Here is a 19,997-nt window from a genome sequence, read left to right as displayed (position 1 = left end):
GCTGCAGGAAGCCAGACTTATGTCCTGATGACAGGAGAAGAAAAAACCCAGTGCTTAGAGGGTGAGCTAGGTCTGCTGTATATGATATAAGGCAAGCTGCTTTGGGGCACCACAACTAGAGTATGATGGCAGAAGAGGCCAATGTTGCATAACATTTTGATCTTTTTTTTACTTATCTATTTGAGGAAAAATATGCCAAATAATATTCTTCCAGGTAGAGAAGATCAGACCAATAAATTAACCGTGCAAAAATGTCTAAAGGAGAGTACAGATCAACATTCTAGGTACATAAAGATGATGTTCACTAAAATCCAAAATGAATCACATTTGAAATTGAAATGCATTGCATCAGTTGTCTCTTCTGGTGATAGATTTTTTTTTTTCCCAGATGGTTAATTTTCTGTAAATACAGAAATGCTAGGAAAAGTCAGAAGGGAACAAACTTTTTCTGGAGCTAGTAATATAAGTAAATGGTAATTCCTGTCATTCCTGGATACCCTGCTGTATTAAAATGTTCCTTCTGGACTGGATCAAACCTTCACTTTATTGTTGAGGATAGTCAGCATTCAGGTATAAATACACCTGGAAGAGCAGAGGGCTTGGTATCACTTCACTATAGGCCAGCTCTAATGAGAGATCGTTCCAGGCCTCAATGGAAGCAAACTATTTTGCTGTTTTCATATTTGTTTTACATTTTCTTTAGCACATGCACTGTACCATAATGTTATAATTATCTCAGAGTGTGAAAATGCAGCAATAATGTTGTCTTTGCAGTGACTACATACAACATAGCTAATTGCCAGCAGTAAGAAAAAGGAGCTATGCAAGGAATTATTCCTTTCCATTCTATTGTGTTGATAGTACATGAGCACAAAAGATGAGGGACATGCAAAGGCAAGAGTCTAGCCAGTATATCAATAATAGCTGATTTGGGTAGCATCTTCTCTTAGAAGACAGGTGAATCAAAGAAAGGTACTCAGATACAGTCTTCAACATCAGGGGTGCAAGCAACTGTGGTAAACTATAGCAAACTAAATAAAATAATAAAATAAATATAATAATAAAACAGAAGTGGTTAAACTCAGTTCAGAAGTCCAGAGGAGGTTGAAAGGCTACAAGGAGTGTTCTGCTTTGATAAGTATGCCTGTGGTCCTCAAGATTTTCTCTGAAGTAGACCATTGATGCTTGATCATTAGAAAATGACTTTCTTTTCTTCAGCCCACCTGTGCTTCAGTAACTGCTAGCAGGCACTGAAGTTACAGTACTGAGGAGAAATAACAGATTTGCAAATCCATTTAAGTGTCTCACACCTTTTAATGGTGGAGAATAACTACAAGGCATGTGCTGAAGACTACGATACGGATAGTTCTTTTTATTAAAGTGCTACTATCATATGAATGAAACATAGCAGTGAGGCATATGTGTCTGCATATTTGTATGAGATATCTATACATATTCCTACAAAACAGACTTACTGAATAAGCTTTCCAAGATCTTGAAATAATATATTATGGTGTTAAGCCCTCAAACACAAAGTAGTCACCACAGATATAGAGAACTTCCTTGAATGACTCTAATTTAACAGCTTCTGGAATGTATTTATATAACTCCAGAAGGATTTCTGTAATGGACATAATTTCATTTTGTCAGAGCAGATCAAAGTACATCTTATATTTGGCAGCTAGCCTCACCCAAACTTGTAGTGTTCTTGATTTAGAGAAGTTGGTTGGGTGAACCCTAGAATTCTTTCCATGTTCTGGTCTTCTCTCCATCCTCCATCTTTCTTTTTCCCTTCCCAAAGCCAGACCTCATCAGCTTCAAGACAGGGGTACTGTTATGGAAGTACTGACTTTCCATGAATACAGCGTAAGTCAAGCGTGCCATCTCAGTATTGCATAGATTTATTGTGAGATTAAGAGATCTTTAGCTTGCCACACATTAATATCAGCTGGTGTGATACATGGCTGTGAAGAGCTATGAATTTAAATAGGGACTGTGCTTGCTCCTACATATAAGAACTAGCAATCAGCTTAGGGATGGAGAACACTTATTCATTTCAGAGTACAATGAAAGCCAGGGAGAGATAGTCATTACTGTCACAGATGTCAAAGCATTACAGACTTTAAACAGCAAATGATGAGATACATGGGTGATTGTTGAATTTCTTCTTACATAAGAGTCATGACCAACCATAAGTTCCCAAGTGTAATTCCTCCAGGAATTCAAACAATAAAAACAAACAATAATTTTCCAAATGCAAAAGCTTGTCTGTCAGATGCTCAGTATTGAAAGCAAAGTTACATGCAGGAAATAAAATCTATCTGAAAAGACTAAAAAAAAAGAAAAAGAAAGAAAGAAAGAAAGAGAGAAAGAGAGAAAGAGAGAAAGAGAGAAAGAGAGAAAGAGAGAAAGAAAGAAAGAGAAAGAAAGAAAGAGAAAGAAAGAAAGAAAGAAAGAAAGAAAGAAAGAAAGAAAGAAAGAAAGAAAGAAAGAAAGAAAGAAAGAAAGAAAGAAAGAAAGAAAGAAAGAGAGAAAGAGAGAAAGAGAGAAAGAGAGAAAGAGAGAAAGAGAGAAAGAGAGAAAGAGAGAAAGAGAGAAAGAGAGAGAAAGAGAGAAAGAGAGAAAGAGAGAAAGAGAGAGAAAGAGAGAAAGAGAGAAAGAGAGAAAGAGAGAAGAGGAAAGAGAGAAAGAGAGAAAGGGAGAAAGGGAGAAAGGGAGAAAGGGAGAAAGGGAGAAAGGAGAAAGGAAGGAAGGAAGGAAGGAAGGAAGGAAGGAAGGAAGGAAGGAAGGAAGGAAGGAAGGAAGGAAGGAAGGAAGGAAGGAAGGAAGGAAGGAAGGAAGGAAGGAAGGAAGGAAGGAAGGAAGGAAGGAAGGAAGGAAGGAAGGAAGGAAGGAAGGAAGGAAGGAAGGAAGGAAGGAAGGAAGGAAGGAAGGAAGGAAGGAAGGAAGGAAGGAAGGAAGGAAGGAAGGAAGGAAGGAAGGAAGGAAGGAAGGAAGGAAGGAAGGAAGGAAGGAAGGAAGGAAGGAAGGAAGGAAGGAAGGAAGGAAGGAAGGAAGGAAGGAAGAAAGAAAGAAAGGAAGGAAGGAAGAAAGGAAGAAAGGAAGAAAGGAAGAAAGGAGAAAAAAAAAGATGAGAAGGGGAGGGGAAGGGAATGTCTACAAATCTGGGTCATAGCTGAAATTTTTCCTTTAGTCAAAAACTGGTAGGAATTGGAGAAAGAATGTGGAAATGTGCCAAAAGGGCTGTTGTGGTTTAACTTGGCAAGTAGCTCAGCATCACAGAGTCATTTGCTCACTCCCCTCACCTCCCAGTGGAATGGAGGAGAGAATCAGAAAAAAAGGTAAAATTCATGCATTGGGATAAAGACAGTTTAATAGAGCAGGAAAGGACAAGAAAATAGATAATAATAATGATAAAAGGATATAGAGAACAAATGACGCATAATGCAATTGTTCACATCCCACTGACTGATGCCAAAATTGTCCATGAGCAGTGGCAGGACCCCCCAGCCAACTCTTCCTCTTTTATTGTTCAACGTGATGCCACATGGTATGAAATATCCCTTTTGCCAGTTTGGGTCAGCGGTCTGGTTGTGTCTCCTCCCATCTCCTTGTGCACCCTCAGCCTGCTCACTGTCAATACTGTGTGAAAAGCTAAAACGTCCTTGGCTCTGTGTAAGCTCTGCTGAGCAATAACTAAAACATCAGTGTTTTACCAACATTGTTCATATCCTAAATCCAAAACACAGCACCATACCAGCTACTAGAGAGAAGATTGACTCTATCTCAGTTGAAAACAGTACAATATCCATCCCTTATTCCATACTATCTACATCATGCCTGGGTCCTATACTTTCCAAGACATCCCAGTTAATCACCACCACCTTTCCAGTCTTTTGGTATATATATACAGATATGTAATTCCCTTTGTCTGTGGAACATCCCTCGAAAATGTCCATGGAGTACATCTAGTCTATGATTGGGCTCTTATCTGTCATAATAGTCCTCCAGGGCAGGAGAAATGTGTGGGATCACATGTAAATTTAGGAAGTAGTGATGAATAATGCATAATTTGTTTGTTTCTAATGAAAAACAGTAGTTAATGGTTAAGTTTTGTCAGTGACCAATGCCATTCTGCTGAAGCCAGGCATGCTCTGAGGGCAGCTGGAGCCCAGCCAGAATGACATGACCGTGATCAAGGTCATAGGTCCTCACATGCCAAGTAGTACAGTCTGGTTCATAATCTTTACAAACTCTCTTTTTTCCATGGGGAAGCGAACTGGAAATGTACTCAGCTGTACATGTTAGCATTTTAAAATCCTTATCTCCTTTTGATATAAAAATAAAGCTACTAGTTATTTTTTGTTTCATTATTAAGCCCTTGGTTTTTACAGGGATTTCAGAACTTGCCCTAGATTAGAAGCAAAAATAGTAAGGGCTCCTTTTCACTAGAAATAAGATTTAAAGGTATTAAGGGGTCTCCTTTTTAGCAATCACCACAGGGAGTTATTTTTTTCTTCCCCTACCCTGAAAAAAACAACCACTGTAGCTGAAAACATTCTTTTTTTCAGTTTTGTAAATACTGTTTGTAGTAATATTCCACTAACACACATAGAAGAGAGTTATGACATAGAAGAGAATTATGTCCTTTCACAGCTTTTTTTTTTTTTCCTGGCTAAAATTGGAATTGCTATGAATAGTTGGTACACAGCCCAGTGCAGGGGGATTGGATTGAATGTTCAGACAGGTGTATTTTTGGCTCAACCACAGCCCCAATATGTAATTGTAGTCTCTTTGCATCAGTTTTCCTTTGTATCCTAGTTTGCCTGTTCTACTTATGCAAAAGCTTTAAGATGTAGCATCTTACAATGTGTTTATGTTCCAAACATCACTATATGCTTTAATCCTTCTGCTCTGTTAGTACTGAAATAACAGCAGCCTTTCAATGGCTGCCTCTTCAGAGTAGTTGGGCAGCTTTGACATCATGCTTTGTTCTTAAATTGAGCTTTGTTTCAGCGGTTAAAAACAAACTATTATGTGAATGCAGGAACAAATGGAAATGGCTACATCATATATGGGAATCATTATGTTCCCGCCATTACAGGCAGACAAATTTGTAGTTCTTTCCAGAATCAGGGCCTTAGCTTGAAACACCATTATGCTCTTCAGATTCTGCAGAAAGCAGAACTTGGCTGGTTTGGGGTTTTTTTTTTGGAGGTTCTTGGTGATTGTGACTGCATGTCCTGAGCCACTGCTGCTGCTAACTATTCAGTGACCTCATCAATCTCTAACTCTGCTGCCAGCCAGTTCCCCTTCCATTTCTTGGGGTTGGCAAACAAATTCTGATGTAAGACTCAATCAGTTATAAAGAGGCAGTCATATTTTCACTTGATTTCCCCATCCTGATTGTCCTAAGTAAAAATGTTTTTGGAAACAGATGAAGAGTCAGACAACATAAGATTGATGCTTAAATACTCTAGCACCTGTCCTCTGACACTCTAACACAGGTGTAATTCTCATCTTGGTCTCTAAGTTAGAAGAATTAAATGTTCATATGCAGCTTCGCGTGGTTTGATCTATCTTACAGAAAAAAAAAAAAAAAGTGCTATAACTTTGCTTATATTTATTGCTGATCAGAAAAATTCCCTCCTCTGGGTCCCCATGTTTAGGCATCATTTCAATCTGAAGTGTATTTGTTACCTTGCCATTCAACCATTGGTTTCATTCTTGCATTGTAAGACACTTAACCCAAACCTTTATCTAGTGTTATGAATATACACCATTTCCCTTTGTCTAATTAGAAAGAGAAGGGTTTATTTCCTCAGTAGCTGGTCAAGTTACCTGAGACCTTTCATCATGACTCTTCCCTTAAATATCCTTTAATCCTACAGTATTCTGAATATGACTATGCAATATGCAGCATCTTAGATCAGGCATTTTTAGTGATTTATGTAATAATATGACATTTTCTGTATTACTGTTCAGACTCACACTGGCTGCTTTTTTATGCATAGGTAACACAAAATGGCAATACTGATTACTGCTCTTTCTAGCAATTTCCTGCATCTTTTTTGTCTCAAATAGTCATTATTAAAAGCAATATATGAAGGCTAATGACTTTCAGAAAGCTCATTTCAGTACTAGTGTGTAATTTTTTCAACAAACACAAAAAAAAAACCAAAACTCATTTTTTGCTATATTTTTCTATCCCTACCTCTTATCTACCCTTAAAATGTGGGTATTTTATAATGGAAGTCAGACAATCATAGCAAATGAATTCTTTCTCTCTTATTCATCCACCCTCATCCATTACATCTGCTGGTTCACAAGTAAATAAAGTAATTCTATCTACTATTGCTACTATTGCCTTTTCATTCATTCATAGATTTTTACAACTTAAAGAACTATTTGTCATGTAAATTGCCTGCAATTCATAAAATACAGTGAAAAAAGTGAAAGAACAACAGAAAGACTGTTTTATCAGTAGATTGGATGAGAAAAGACAGCTACTTTACTTTTATACTTTAAAAATGTACCTGCTTTCTGAACAGACAAGGTAACCTGGTCTTGAACTTCACCTAAATCTCCATATGCTTCACAGAGACATATGAAAGATTTTGGTTGCTTCATGTTTGAATTACTGATCTTAAACTTTGGTCTTCTGGGACAACAGGGCTCAGGTCCAGAAGCCTAGTGTTATTTCTATTGCTGCACTGACATAAAAAGCAACTGGATCTCCAGTCTTGCACTGGAGACTCTTAACTGTTCTGCATTCATGGAAAAATGAGTCCCAGAAGCCAAGCTGGTAGAAAAAAAATTCTGCCAACTGTGCATATGAGCTTAATGCACAGTCAGTTGTACAACATGAATACATGCATGCCTACAGAACATGAGCCTGTGAGCCATAGAACTCACTAGTAAAAAGGAAAATAGTCACACAAGAAGTGTTTCAAGCGTCACTATTTTTTCATCATCATAATGCAGTTGGTTTCTCTAGAGAAATGGAGCAATTTGCCTTTTTATCCTCAATGGTTAAAATTACATTTCTCGGGAAAGGCTAATAAACTGAACAATAGAACCCTGGAGCCTGCAGAGATTGGGTCCAGTTTGTACAAAGAGAAAATAAAAGCAACTAAATACTAACCCAAAAAAGGCCCTCTTCTTAAATTTGCCAGAACAGCCTCATGCCTAGAATTGCAGGAGAAGGCCCACACATAGCTTGTTCATTAATTATTATTTTTATATCCTTTTGGCTGTGTCTGTTGGTGTCAGAATCAACTGGAGGAAATCAGAAAATCAGAAATCAGTTACGGATCACTCTTCTTTGTCACTTCTTGCTTTCCCTGTCTCCTCTTGGGGATTGGCATCCCCTGGACTTAATTCTGCAATTTTCTGCACATTTTCCATGAAGTGCTAACTTGCAGTTGACAACACTTACAGCAGTATGCAGCATCATGAAAAATCAGATCCCATGCCTGAATCCAGAAGTTAGAACTTGTCAGCAGTAATCCACTGTGAGCAAGGAGACAAAGTACCAAAAATCAGCATGGCTGGATGGTTGGCATATGTCCTTCATCTTTGAGGCACACACATGACCATGTGTTACTGTAATAGTCTTAAGGTAAAGATCATCCTCATTCAGTCTGTTCACTGTGGCTGAATGTTCACCAATGATCTGCAGGAGGGCAGGTACAGCTGTCTGTTAGCTGCTCATGAGAGTCTCATTTAGCAGTCTGTATGGTCAAATACATTATTAGCTAATTTAAAGTAGAGAATGTTTACTGCAGGTATATGTGGGAAGGGAAGGGAAGGGAAGGGAAGGGAAGGGAAGGGAAGGGAAGGGAAGGGAAGGGAAGGGAAGGGAAGGGAAGGGAAGGGAAGGGAAGGGAAGGGAAGGGAAGGGAAGGGAAGGGAAGGGAAGGGAAGGGAAGGGAAGGGAAGGGAAGGGAAGGGAAGGGAAGGGAAGGGAAGGGGTGGGAAGGGGTGGGAAGGGAAGGGAAGGGAAGGGAAGGGAAGGGAAGGGAAGGGAAGGGAAGGGAAGGGAAGGGAAGGGAAGGGAAGGGAAGGGAAGGGAAGGGAAGGGAAGGGAAGGGAAGGGAAGGGAAGGGAAGGGAAGGGAAGGGAAGGGAAGGGAAGGGAAGGGAAGGGAAGGGAAGGGAAAAGTATGTATTAATTAATTTCTAACTTCTTACTGGTAAATACAATATATTTCATGTTCACTAACAAAGACACAATGTCCATTACATCCCATAAAACCACTATTTCGATTTTGTTTCAGAAAATATATTTGCTTTAACACTTTAGAAAAGGCTCAAAATCAGACATAATGTTCCTTGAAATCCCAATGCAGGAATTTCATCTTAGTTTCATATTCAGCATTATTTCTCACTAGTTTCTTTAGTGCAGATACAGTATTAAATCTTTGCCATACTTAATATAGAGAGTGATTGATTTTAAGCCAACCTGTATTGCTGAAAATATCATGGGCACTTCTTCATCAGCCTTTGAAAAACAGTTGTTTAACAATGACAGATAAATAGCAAACGAGCAGTTGAAAAATAGCATTCCTTGGGTATGTGAAATAGTTCATGTCACGGCCCTGCGAGGACAGTGCTTTAAAGACATTTAAAGAGATCACTGAGATTTTCCAGGATTAAAAATATGTATGAAAGTCTATATCATCCCTTTTCCATCTTGGTGCCACAGGACATGGGAACCCACTCAAGCCTTACGGGTATGGAAAGATTCAGATCAGCTGGAGAGAGTCCAGGCAACAAGAACAGCAAGAAACTCAGTGTTCATGCACCATAAGGGAAGACTGAAAGTCTCGTGGTGGTCAGTCAAGTAAGAGAGACTTGGGTTTAGACTTCAGGGAAAATAATTTTTTCATGCTGAGAGTAACGAGCACTGGAATAGCTTGCCAAGAGAATGTGTTGAATTGTACTCGCCAGTGGAGAATTTTAAGAATAAGTTGGTCAGATACCATCAGGAGTAATGTACATGTACCTGTTTGCATCAGAAAGTCAGACAGACAATGTCCTTCTGAAATACAGAATCCTTAGAAGCAACCTATTTTCATTGCTTCTGTTATGGACATTGTTTTTGTCCATCTGGGAGTTAAACAGCCAGCAGTAGATCTGAAGAGTTACAGAGAAAAAAAATCATCTTTTTCCTTTTTCCCATTTGTTTTTTGTTTTTCACTCCTTTGCTCTCTTCTTCCATTTTGGATCACTTAAAATGGAAACACTTTGTCCTATAGCTATCTCAACCTTTAATAAACATTCTCCCAAATCAGTACATAGATGTACTCTTTTGCTCTTGTGTATTTCCAGAGTGTGTCTCTGCAAAGTTGTACAAAACCCATGCTGGATTCTGTATTAGAATTCTCCAGTTAACAACAGTGAAAACAAATCTGCTCCTGCAGAAGATGTCAAGATTTGCTCTGAGCTTCCAATCTCCAAATTAACAAAAGCAGAAGTTTTATTATATGCAACCTCAGACACCACCAGATTGGCTGTTAAAGAGGATTCTCTCTCCTGAACTGCTCTGGATCCTTTTAAAAACCAGATGTATGCCAAAACCTGAAGTTATCTGCTGCTCCTCCAAAAGACACCAGCAGTTTCATTATACATTTCAATAGCAGTGGGACTACTTTATTTTACTGAGAAAAGATTATTTACTCTCTTTTTTTCTTTGCATGACAGTTCTCATAGAATACTAAATAATGTCAGCAGGATTTAAAATCGAATTCAGAAATATTTTAATTACCTTAAATGTTTTATTTTTTTTTCAAGCTAAATGCATAAATAGGATCTGCTCAAACATGCCTAGCAGGATGCATTTAAATGCTTCATGCAGATAGGCTGTTCCCTGCTTTCTTGTTTGGTTTGGTTTTCCCTTTTTGTTTGAAAAAATCTAGTCATGAATGAGTGAAAAATAATTATGCAAATATGCTAAATCCAGTTGACAGGCAGGATGCCTGCAATGCTGAAGGAAAGCTGGTAAGCTGAGGGCAATATCTACATTTCATTATTTATTAGGGGCCAGATTTGAAAAGGCATTTAAGCACCCAGAGAGACAGTCAGCCAGCCAGTAATATTGTAAAGAAACACCCTGGGAAGTAGGTGTGTTATTCTTCTACTACTATACTGATGTCAAAGTGGGTGAATTAGTTGGTAAAATTAGTAAGCAGGGGCACTCCACACTAAACTACAGTATTATTTAGCAACTGTGTACCTTTCACCAAAAGGAAAACTTGAGTTCAAAGCAAGCGTCATATTGATGCATGCACATATACTCCCACTGTGTAAGACTACTGAATTCTATATTAAAGGAAAGAACATTTTGTACTGTATATGGAAACTCTACTGGTAATGGTTTTACCTGTTCTTATTGAAATACTGTGGGAAATTATAGATCATGAACTATAATTTCAGTGGTAAAGCCAAAAATTATTTCCAAGCCTCTCTGCAAAGGTGTGTCATAAATCAGGGCAAAAAGTATATGAGAAAGGGCTTTTGTAGTTTGCATTTTTCTCCTGGAAGTAACTGAAGAAAAAGTAAAAGGAAAAAGCAGTGACATTATTGTTTCTGCTTGCAGTTTAGAAAAGACATATTGGTTTTGACACACCTATTTACGGATGCTGACATTTGTAAAGGGATTTAATCATAAGAGTTACACCATAAGAATATATGAATTCCTATCTTGAGGTAGGTTGGTAATTATGAATGAATGAAATAGTTGAAGGATTCTAATCAAAATAGACTGTTAACTTTGTCACTTTTAGTGGCTTGCTATAAAACACACAACAGATTTGTGCTGGGTCCGTCCCAGCAAATAGTCAGATTTCTGACATGGGCAGTGGATTAAGGAATGTTAACACATAACACTGTCAGACGGCATCTTTCTAGGATGGATTCCAAGCACTTGGTTGGACAAGGTTAGCACTCACTATATTGTGATACTATATTGTTACTGAAATAGTCCAAGACCAACAGCATGAAAATCTAGGAAGTATATTTGGGAGAGTAAAAAGAAAAAAAAGAAAGAAAAAAGGCAGCTAATCAGTAAAACTAAAAAATGTAGCAGAAATAGTGAATTTAAAAATGTGACAGAAAATCAAAATAAATGTTTGCTTAGTTTGAAAATTCAGAAATTCAGTAATCATTCTCTAAAATGTAAAAATTTGTTACAGAGAGAACGATAATCAGTTGCTCTCTATGTTTGACCAGTGCAGGAAGGAAATCACTGTTTTAAATTTTGAAAATGAGGAAAGAGATAAAATTAGGTTATGTAAGATTAGATTATGCGTCTGTAAAGAAAAACCTTACAGCTGTAAGGATAGTTAAGGGCTGGAGAGGTTGCCTACAGAGGTTATTTAACCTCATAGGTTAAATAGTTGAGTTTGAAGGCATCTACGGACAGATTAGAGCCAGATCAAATAGATGGTCAGAATATATTTGACTTCTTAGGCAGGAAGGTTGAATATTTGACTTCTAAAGATACCTTTCAGTCCTAGCTTTCTATCACTTAAAAATTAATATTCGTAAATTATCCTAAATCCATTTATTTAAGTAATCCATTCAGCATTGATATTATTGGTCACTTCAATCTTAAATTTGAGATTTACACTCCAGTTTGGAAGCCCTCATTTAAATAAGCAGCAAAACCAAACCTGTAGATAAACCATTTTCAACTTTCTCAACAAAATGAAAAATTAGTTCAACGCCTTTTGAAATTAAAGGCATGATTTGTAGTGATTGCAGGAGGAGATTCTCTATTGCTCAGGATTCAGATTTTTCATATTCTGCCACAGAGAACTGAACTTGGATTCTCATCAGATTTTTGAAATTTCCAATATAAGCTGTAGTGGAACTGGCTAGTGAAATACCTTTTAAATACATACACCATAATGTATCTTCCAATTAAATGTTAACTTTAAATATTGTGATGGAACATAGCATTGTGATGGAATTCTATCAAATTAATCTGTGTATAGAACTTTCAGAAATATTTCTGGAAGGATTAGATATAAACTTGCCACTGAAGTTTAGTATCCTCTTAAACTCATGCAGTGGAACAGCATTTTCAGCAAATTCTTCAGCATGAACCATTTTTGACTGCTAATGCCAAAAATTCTTCTAAAGAAGTAACCTTACCAGAACCTTCATGTCACAACAGACACTTTTTGCAAAGATTAATGCTTGTAATCTACAGGCATTTGGTTTACAAACAGTAGGACTTAACAGAAGAAAACTTTTTCCTGGTAACAGTGTGCTTTAAACAGACTTCAGTACATAGCATGCTACAGATGTGGCAATTACATGCATTTCAAAAGGAGAAAAACACCTTTTCATTGTCACACTCAGTCAAGTTAATTCTTCCTTAAAATTAAAGGTAAATGTAGTTGTTCTTCAGACATCAAAACTATCTGCAGTGTTGATACCAGTACTCAGCTACAACTGGATAACAACAGCACCATGCAGATTCCTGGCAAGAGATACAGCAGCCTGCAAAAAATTATTTTTATGCCTGTTTTTTTTCCATCAAGAGCTGCCTCTCCTTGCTTTCTTGCAGTCTTCTCCTTCCCATAGCTGCTGCATTCAGATCGCTTCTAGAATAATGATGTTCTCATTGTGTGCACGTGTTCGAGACCTTACTTATACCTTATAAGCTAATGATTGGCTTTTCCCCTCTGAACATGGAGGTGTCAGTAGGTATTAATAATACTGTAAAAGAGATAACAGTATTTCCATAAATTGACCTACTCTGATGATGACTTCACCCCATTTTCTTCAGTTTCATTTAATGGCTTGAAGAGTGCTCAGTGATGAAACCATTCCCAAGCATGAATTATTCACCACAGGAAAAAAAAGAAGTTCCATTTCACTATTTTCCATCAGTAACTAAGCCTCGGTAGGTGAATTGTCTGGAGAGGAAGAGCAATCTTTTTGACCCTTGTAAACTTATTCTCATCCTTTTAAAAAACGAGAACACAATAACAACAAAAAGTAAGTAATGAGTAGAAAAAACTGTGCGGAATTTTAAAACATTAATTTCTGCTCTGAATAAGAAAGTATTCATTTTTAATATGCAGAAGGAAACCCATCTTTTTAATAGTTTTATTGAAGCTCATTAACAAGGAATTTCAAATTTCATCTAAAATATACAAATAGGAAATATCAAATAACTGGATTAGAACCAACACGACCATAAATATTTTAAGTGTTTGACATTACATACCAGACAAATAAACAGTGGAGTAAATTATATTTCTAAAGATAAAAACATAACCCATTCATGTATTCTGTACTACCTGTTCAGTTGCATTTCTGAAAGGATGCTTTCTCTAATATCTACTCATTTCTTTGTTACCAAAATACCAAATTCAACTGAAACTCAGTGTATGGAAGAAATCTCCAGGAAGAGATTTTTAATCTGCAGGAAGAGGATTTCCAAGAGGGACATAAAGGTATCAACTTTTCCCTGGTGCTGTCTCTGACCATTTACTTGCCCTGTCAGATCTGCTGACGGTGAGGGGGTGCAGCCATCGTGGTGCTGGGTGGCACTGTCTGCCACTGTGTTATTTCGTTCAGAGCAGGAGAAATATGCTCTGAGATGAGCCATAAATTCTCAGTCAGCAAATGAGAGTGTTTGCCATACAGGGGAACCTGTTTGCAGTTCCAAAAATCTTATACATAGGGATGTCTGTTTTCTGATTATTATTTTTTTTGACATACATCACAGCCTTACCAGATTGAAAGCGTGAGCCTTTAGGGGTACAGCAAGGTCTGCTTAAGCATATACACTGCCATGAATGCGAACTCGGTTTGAATTTATGCTGTGTATAATGTCAGAAAGCAGAGTTTTGGTTTTGTCGGCACAACTAGGTCTTATGATAATAAAACAATACAGAATGTAAATTTTGCAGAGATTTTTGTAAATTACTCCCCGTGTTGGTACATTAAAAAACCAAAACGTTTCCTTTCCTTTTAAGATAAGTTCCTTCAAATATATCTCTTTCCCTATTGCTATTGGGACACTCATTGTTAAGCCACTAGACAGAAGGAATGGCACGAGGAAATAAAAGGAGAGCTGTTGTATATATGCATCATAATCTTCTGATATTGGAGAGAGCATTGTCATGTATTAGGAAGTACCTGGCTGTTCCAAGAGGTCCCGAATTATGAAGATCTAAATCAAGTCGAGTAGACCATCATATCTTAGCAATTTGATGGATTTCCTTTTGCCTTTTACCCTTATTACTGTGTAACTGCACAGAAGTTGTAATTCCTGAAGAGTCCTGGAATGGTAAATGCAGTTCAGGTCTGGGCACTTGCTGGTTTCTGCACTTTGAAAGGTAATTGAATAGGAACAAGTACAAGTGCAATTGAATATGTAGGCTAGAGGCACTAAGTTGCAGCCTCAAAGAGGTCATGCTGAAATGAATTTTTAAAAAGGACTATAAAATTGCATCTAAGATAGATGGGGTGCAAAAGCAATATTTAAATGAAATTGTTATGGATATAAGTCACTTGCCAGGCATTCTAACTATTTCCAACATAAAATATGTTTTCACTTCATATATAAAACATTGTTATTATTCACATCCTGTGTCATGTTAACATATTAAAACTTAAATGTTTAATGCATATATTAAAATTTTGTGTCATCATTAACACCGCTGATGAATACCCTTTAACAAAAATAATGGAAAAGATATGTCAAGGAAGATAATTTTTACAATTAGAATAAAAATATGTAACTTAAAGTGTGATAAGATAAAACTGTTTAATTCAAAGTTTCACAGTCCCCTCTCCTTGCTCGTGGGAATCCAACTACCATTTGTTTTCCTATTAAATGACATTTCAAATACTTTATTATAAACATAAATCACATCTCCTTTTGAGAAGGCAAATGACAAACTAAATTTAAGGTCTGACTTGCATTTCTATGCCCTACCCCAGACTAAATAGATGAGCAGTTGCTTTATAGATTGTATTTGATGGATAAACAAAGAGAGGCAGTAGGTTATGGAAAACGTGTCACTTGGAACTGACGTCTGCCCTCATAATTCATGAGTGCCTTACCCTGCCATGTCACCTCCACAGACATCAGTTCCCCATCCTGATTCACAGCATCTAAGGTGAAAGATTTGGTCTCTTTTAAAGTAAAGCTACCTCTTGTAAAATGGATAGTCTCCCTTAACAGGGATTTTCTGCTTTGTGTGGTCAGGTAGGCAGTGAGAGATGCCCTTGGTACCAGAATGGGGGTGCAGAATGGCATACAGTTGCATGGAAAACAAAGTTGGAGATGCAGAGATGTGCTCAGAAAGAGTGCTCAGACTGTTCTTTCTAAGGGAATGCTATGGTCTGGGCCAGACTACTCCAGAGAGTGAAATGCTTAGCATGAGGAGGTACTGCAGGTCAGATCTGGAAAGCTAGCATAAGCTGACTTTGCCACCCCTTTGACCAATTTGGCAGTGATGCTGCATGGTTATGTTTGATTGTATTATTTCTAGATATGCTTTTGGATCATTCTCAATTTATTTGAATTCATGGAGCAAGAGCTAACAGTAATTAAAGCTCTACAAGTAAAGAAGCTAAATCAATTATCCTAAAATAGTTGAAACCTATTGATGGAGCTTCTTCACACAGAAGAACCTAGCTTTTCACTGCAGCATTCCCAGCTTTTACATTTTTATTTGCAGTTTTATGAGGATTGGTGTGTTTGGGTATTTTTTGTCTAAAAATAAAGTCTGACAGTCAAGTGTTTAAAAGATAATTTCTACTTATATTTAAACGTGGTGCATTTCCTGACCACACAGCTGCAGAGAAAAATTGAAGTATATGGCTCTTAAAGATCCAATCAAAATCACAAATGAATCAAACTTTAAGGGTCTATTTTTTGTTTGTTTGTTTGTTTTTGTAAAATTCCTGGGTTGTAATCCAGTTTAATATTTTGTGGTCTGACTCAAGATTTTTGAAAGCCTGGCATGGGCACTGTATCAATACTCTCACAATAAGAAGATTGTGTCAGCGCATATTTGGAATGACATTCAGCCCGAACACATACTGAGACAAAATATTCTACCACATCATTCATTTTTATTCGAGTGATGTGTGTTTATAAAGCATAATGAAGAAATACTAGTGTTTCTCCATCTTGCAAAACTGCAACATCCTTTTGAGTATCACTTCTAATTGTGAGGGACAAAATTAGTTTAGGCAGATTATTTCTGAATTAATTGCAGCGGTAAGGAGAATATCCCACTGAAGTGGAAAGCACAAACTTAATCTCACTGTTTTTATGATGCAAATTAACTAATGGTGTTAAATATTTTCTTTCTGCCTAATGCTTTTCTGTCTTTCACAAGCACAAAATGACTTTCAAAGAGCTGTTCAATGATATTTGTTTTGAACCCATGGATCATTTTTGTTTCGGGGAAAAGGACAGCCAGACAGCTTTGTTCGGACTGTAAAAGCCCCTGTGCATAGCTCCTATTTTACAAGTTCACTTTTAAAGCTATCCCTTAATACCTTTTTAAACTTTCCTCTGTTACTTAAAGATCTTCTCCAATTGGATCATCCTTAGAAAAAAAATTGGAATGTTTTTGTTGTTGATGTAGGTAGTACAAATGTCAGGAATGTTAAATTTGTGCTTATGAAGCAGGACTTAAAACTAGGTTTCTTGAGTCATTAATGTGATGTTGATATTCACGGTACCTAAAAAAGAATATCAACTACAACAACCAAACAAGAAGCACATAGGTACTTCCTCATCTTTTCTGAGATAATTTGGCAGAATGGTAGTTAATCTGAGGGGAAATAAAATAAATCATAATGACTAGAGGATGGGAGCCAGTTTGAAAGAAGGTTTCTTCTTAAGGAATTCCCCAATGTAGGAAACTGTGAACAAGTTAAGTAGGAAAAGAGGAATATTCAGTTCCCATAACTAGTGCTGAAAATGCCAGCATATACTTAAAACACCCTGAACTGTAGCAAAAAACATCAGATTCTAGAGAATTCTAATCAAAAGTACAATGTAATATATAAAGTTCTGACCCTTAAATCTTCTTTCTATTAAAAAAAACAACAACCTGATTTTGTAAATACCACTTTTAAAATCAATTATGCATAAATTAATGTTTTTTTTAAAGGAAGCTTTCAGAAAACATATACTCAGTATTTGCTATGCGAGCATTTCTCCTAGAAGCAATTTTTCTGCAAGTGAGTTAAACTGTTGTTTTCTTTTATCCTGCAATATATTTAAAAAGTCATATCTAAAATAAAATTAAATGGAAATGTTTACAATATATAAAAATAATACTTAAGGAAGGTATGCCAGCTGAAATCAAGTTACAGTCATGCAAAAGAAAATTTGGAAAATATATATCTGTAATTTTCACGTAAGTATTGCAATAAATATTCAAGAAACAAAAAGGAATGCATTGAAATACTGAACAAAAACAACAACAAATTAAAAAAAATAAAAGAGAGGAAATTGTTATGAAGCTTATAATCATGATAATGTTGTGAAAACAGGGTGAGTATATCAGGAAGAAAAAGGTTAATTACACAATTTCACATATTAATGTCAACTTGGGAAAAAGACATTTATTTGAAATACACTGAGTACATATCATTGATGACTGAAAAATTATGCATATTATGCACTTCCAACTTTGTAATATTTTGTCATAATATGTTAATAGGGTAGATTTCAAAAGAGATCAGGCAGTCATTCACTGTATATATTTTTCTAGAGCATTTATATACTAAAGCAAAAAATATTTTTAAAGTACATTAACAAAGACCACGAGGGAGAAACCATCACCACATCTTACTGAATTGGGATATGTATTCCCTTAGATTATCTTGGAAAATCCCAGCATAGATGATAAATACAAATTAAAACAACAGCTGTTCTACCCATTGCACTATTCACAGATGCCTGCTCTAGTCAGCACAGGCTCCTCAAGTTGTCAGTTGTGCAAACCATGGCTATGGAGCTCATGCATTTTATTTTATTTTTTTTGTTCCCAGAATGCAGCTTTATAGTGTTTCACAAATCACTGCTCAGCAACTACTCTCTACCACAGAATTTCACAACTGCCTTCTGTGCTCATAAGCACATATCTTTACAGAACCTGGCACACGTAGATGAATGTGACACACACCTCAGCTTCTTAAATACAATTGTGTGTACCTAGCCTGATTAACACAGCCCTAAGCACCTGACAGCCCAAATCATCCATGCAGCTTCTGGGCCAGCTTGGGTACTGGTGTGGACAGCCTCTATGCTGGTAATGGGGGCAGAGTGGGGACTGGCAATGACATCAACCAGTGCAATGCAGCCCTTTCTGACTGAAACAATGCCCAGTAATAATAGAAATGACATAAAACAATAATAATAATGTTTTTACCCTCTGAAACATAATAGCTGTATGCAGACAGCCTGTGGCTAATGGTCTACACCTCTCAAAAAACTCCTGCAATAACCTAGGATATATAAGGTGTATAGTATGACAGCAGACTGAGATGCTCTAAACACTGACAAACTGGGAAGGAAAACGTTCCTTCACATGATCTTCCATGTTTCTGAAGCTCATTATCTAATGTCAGAGCTAGAAAAAAATGTGCCAAAGTACAAACATGCTCTTTGGTGAACATGAGAGTCTCACAAGCTTGGCTATTTAAAAAGGTTGAGCTCAAACATTCAGTTTCAAACTTCAAACTGGTTCCCTCTTTCCAGAGAAGCTGTCTGTGCTCCTAATTTTCTCAGGAGTGAGAGCTAAACCCATCTCAGCCAAGCCAGCTGCATGCTCCTTTGCTCTTTAAGGTAGGCTGGCTACCCCAATGATGGCAGCTGCCACTTCCACTGTGTAGTAAGGAAATTCTGCTTGACTCAACATAGTTTGAGGGGGCCCTCAAACTATGATTGCATCCTCAAAAGACAAGGGTAAAGTACTTAGGGAGTGGATGAAGAAGTCTAAAGAGACCATGAGAAAAGAATGCACGAGTCATGGGGAAAGGGTGCTAGGAAACAGACAGCGTACAGTTAAGAGTAGAGCAAAAGATTTTGAGGTGTTCAGGAAGAATGTGAGATGAAATCTGTAAACTAAAAAACAACTGCACTGCAAACTTTCTGAAGAACATGAGGTGTTAATGTATATTAATTGCTAATGTGTACAAATACATGTAGGTATCCTCGTAAAATGTACTTAAAAATACATTACTAAGTAATACTTATGTACAGCATAATACAAAGCTTCTTGCTAAATATATGTTTATAGATAATGAATTTGGGGATTTTGGCAGGACAAGGTGTTGGGACAGTAAAGTTGGTCTAATTTTCCTCCCTGACCCACTAAACAAACAGAAAGGAAACTGCACTTCATTTAACTGACAGAATGACACACACACACACACACCAAAAATAAAAATAATTAAAAAAGGAGCAACAATGGGGTTAAGAAAGTTCATCTGTCTCTAAGACAAATGGAAGTGAATTGCTCTCCTCTCAAATTTGAGGGCTCTTCAAAGACCTGCTGAGGGCAGGCTGACAATAAAAGGTAGATGTCTGTGGCTTGTACAAGCTACCTAACCTGGGTACAGGGCAGCCGTTTCACCCCAATACAACCTGAGCACTGGCTTTTTCACACACAAGAATGTGAGTTGTCTGGAGCCCCCAGAATGTAAAATGCAGTGCAAGTGGATAAGCATTTTCCTTATGTCCATGTGCTTTTAATCCAATCCAATACCTGTATATAGAGACCTAACTTCATAAGGCATACACATATAGTTAGTCTAAAGCCTGCCAAGATTGAGTTCATGTATATATACAAAGCATTTAATGAGAGAACTATCTCCTTTTTATCTCCTTTCAAATTTTAATAAAGCTTTTTGCACTGAAAGTAACTGATTACGTAGAACATATTAGTAAGTCTCACCCATTTTACCCTAAACTAACAAACCAGAATACAGCTCAGCATTAGA

The sequence above is a fragment of the Cyrtonyx montezumae genome, unplaced genomic scaffold, assembly GCF_038088225.1.
Source record: "Cyrtonyx montezumae isolate F1298 unplaced genomic scaffold, pur_monq_1.0 scaffold_8, whole genome shotgun sequence".
Taxonomy (NCBI): Eukaryota; Metazoa; Chordata; class Aves; order Galliformes; family Odontophoridae; genus Cyrtonyx; species Cyrtonyx montezumae.
The sequence above is the reverse complement of the archived record's forward strand: the minus strand, read 5'-3'. Positions refer to the sequence as shown.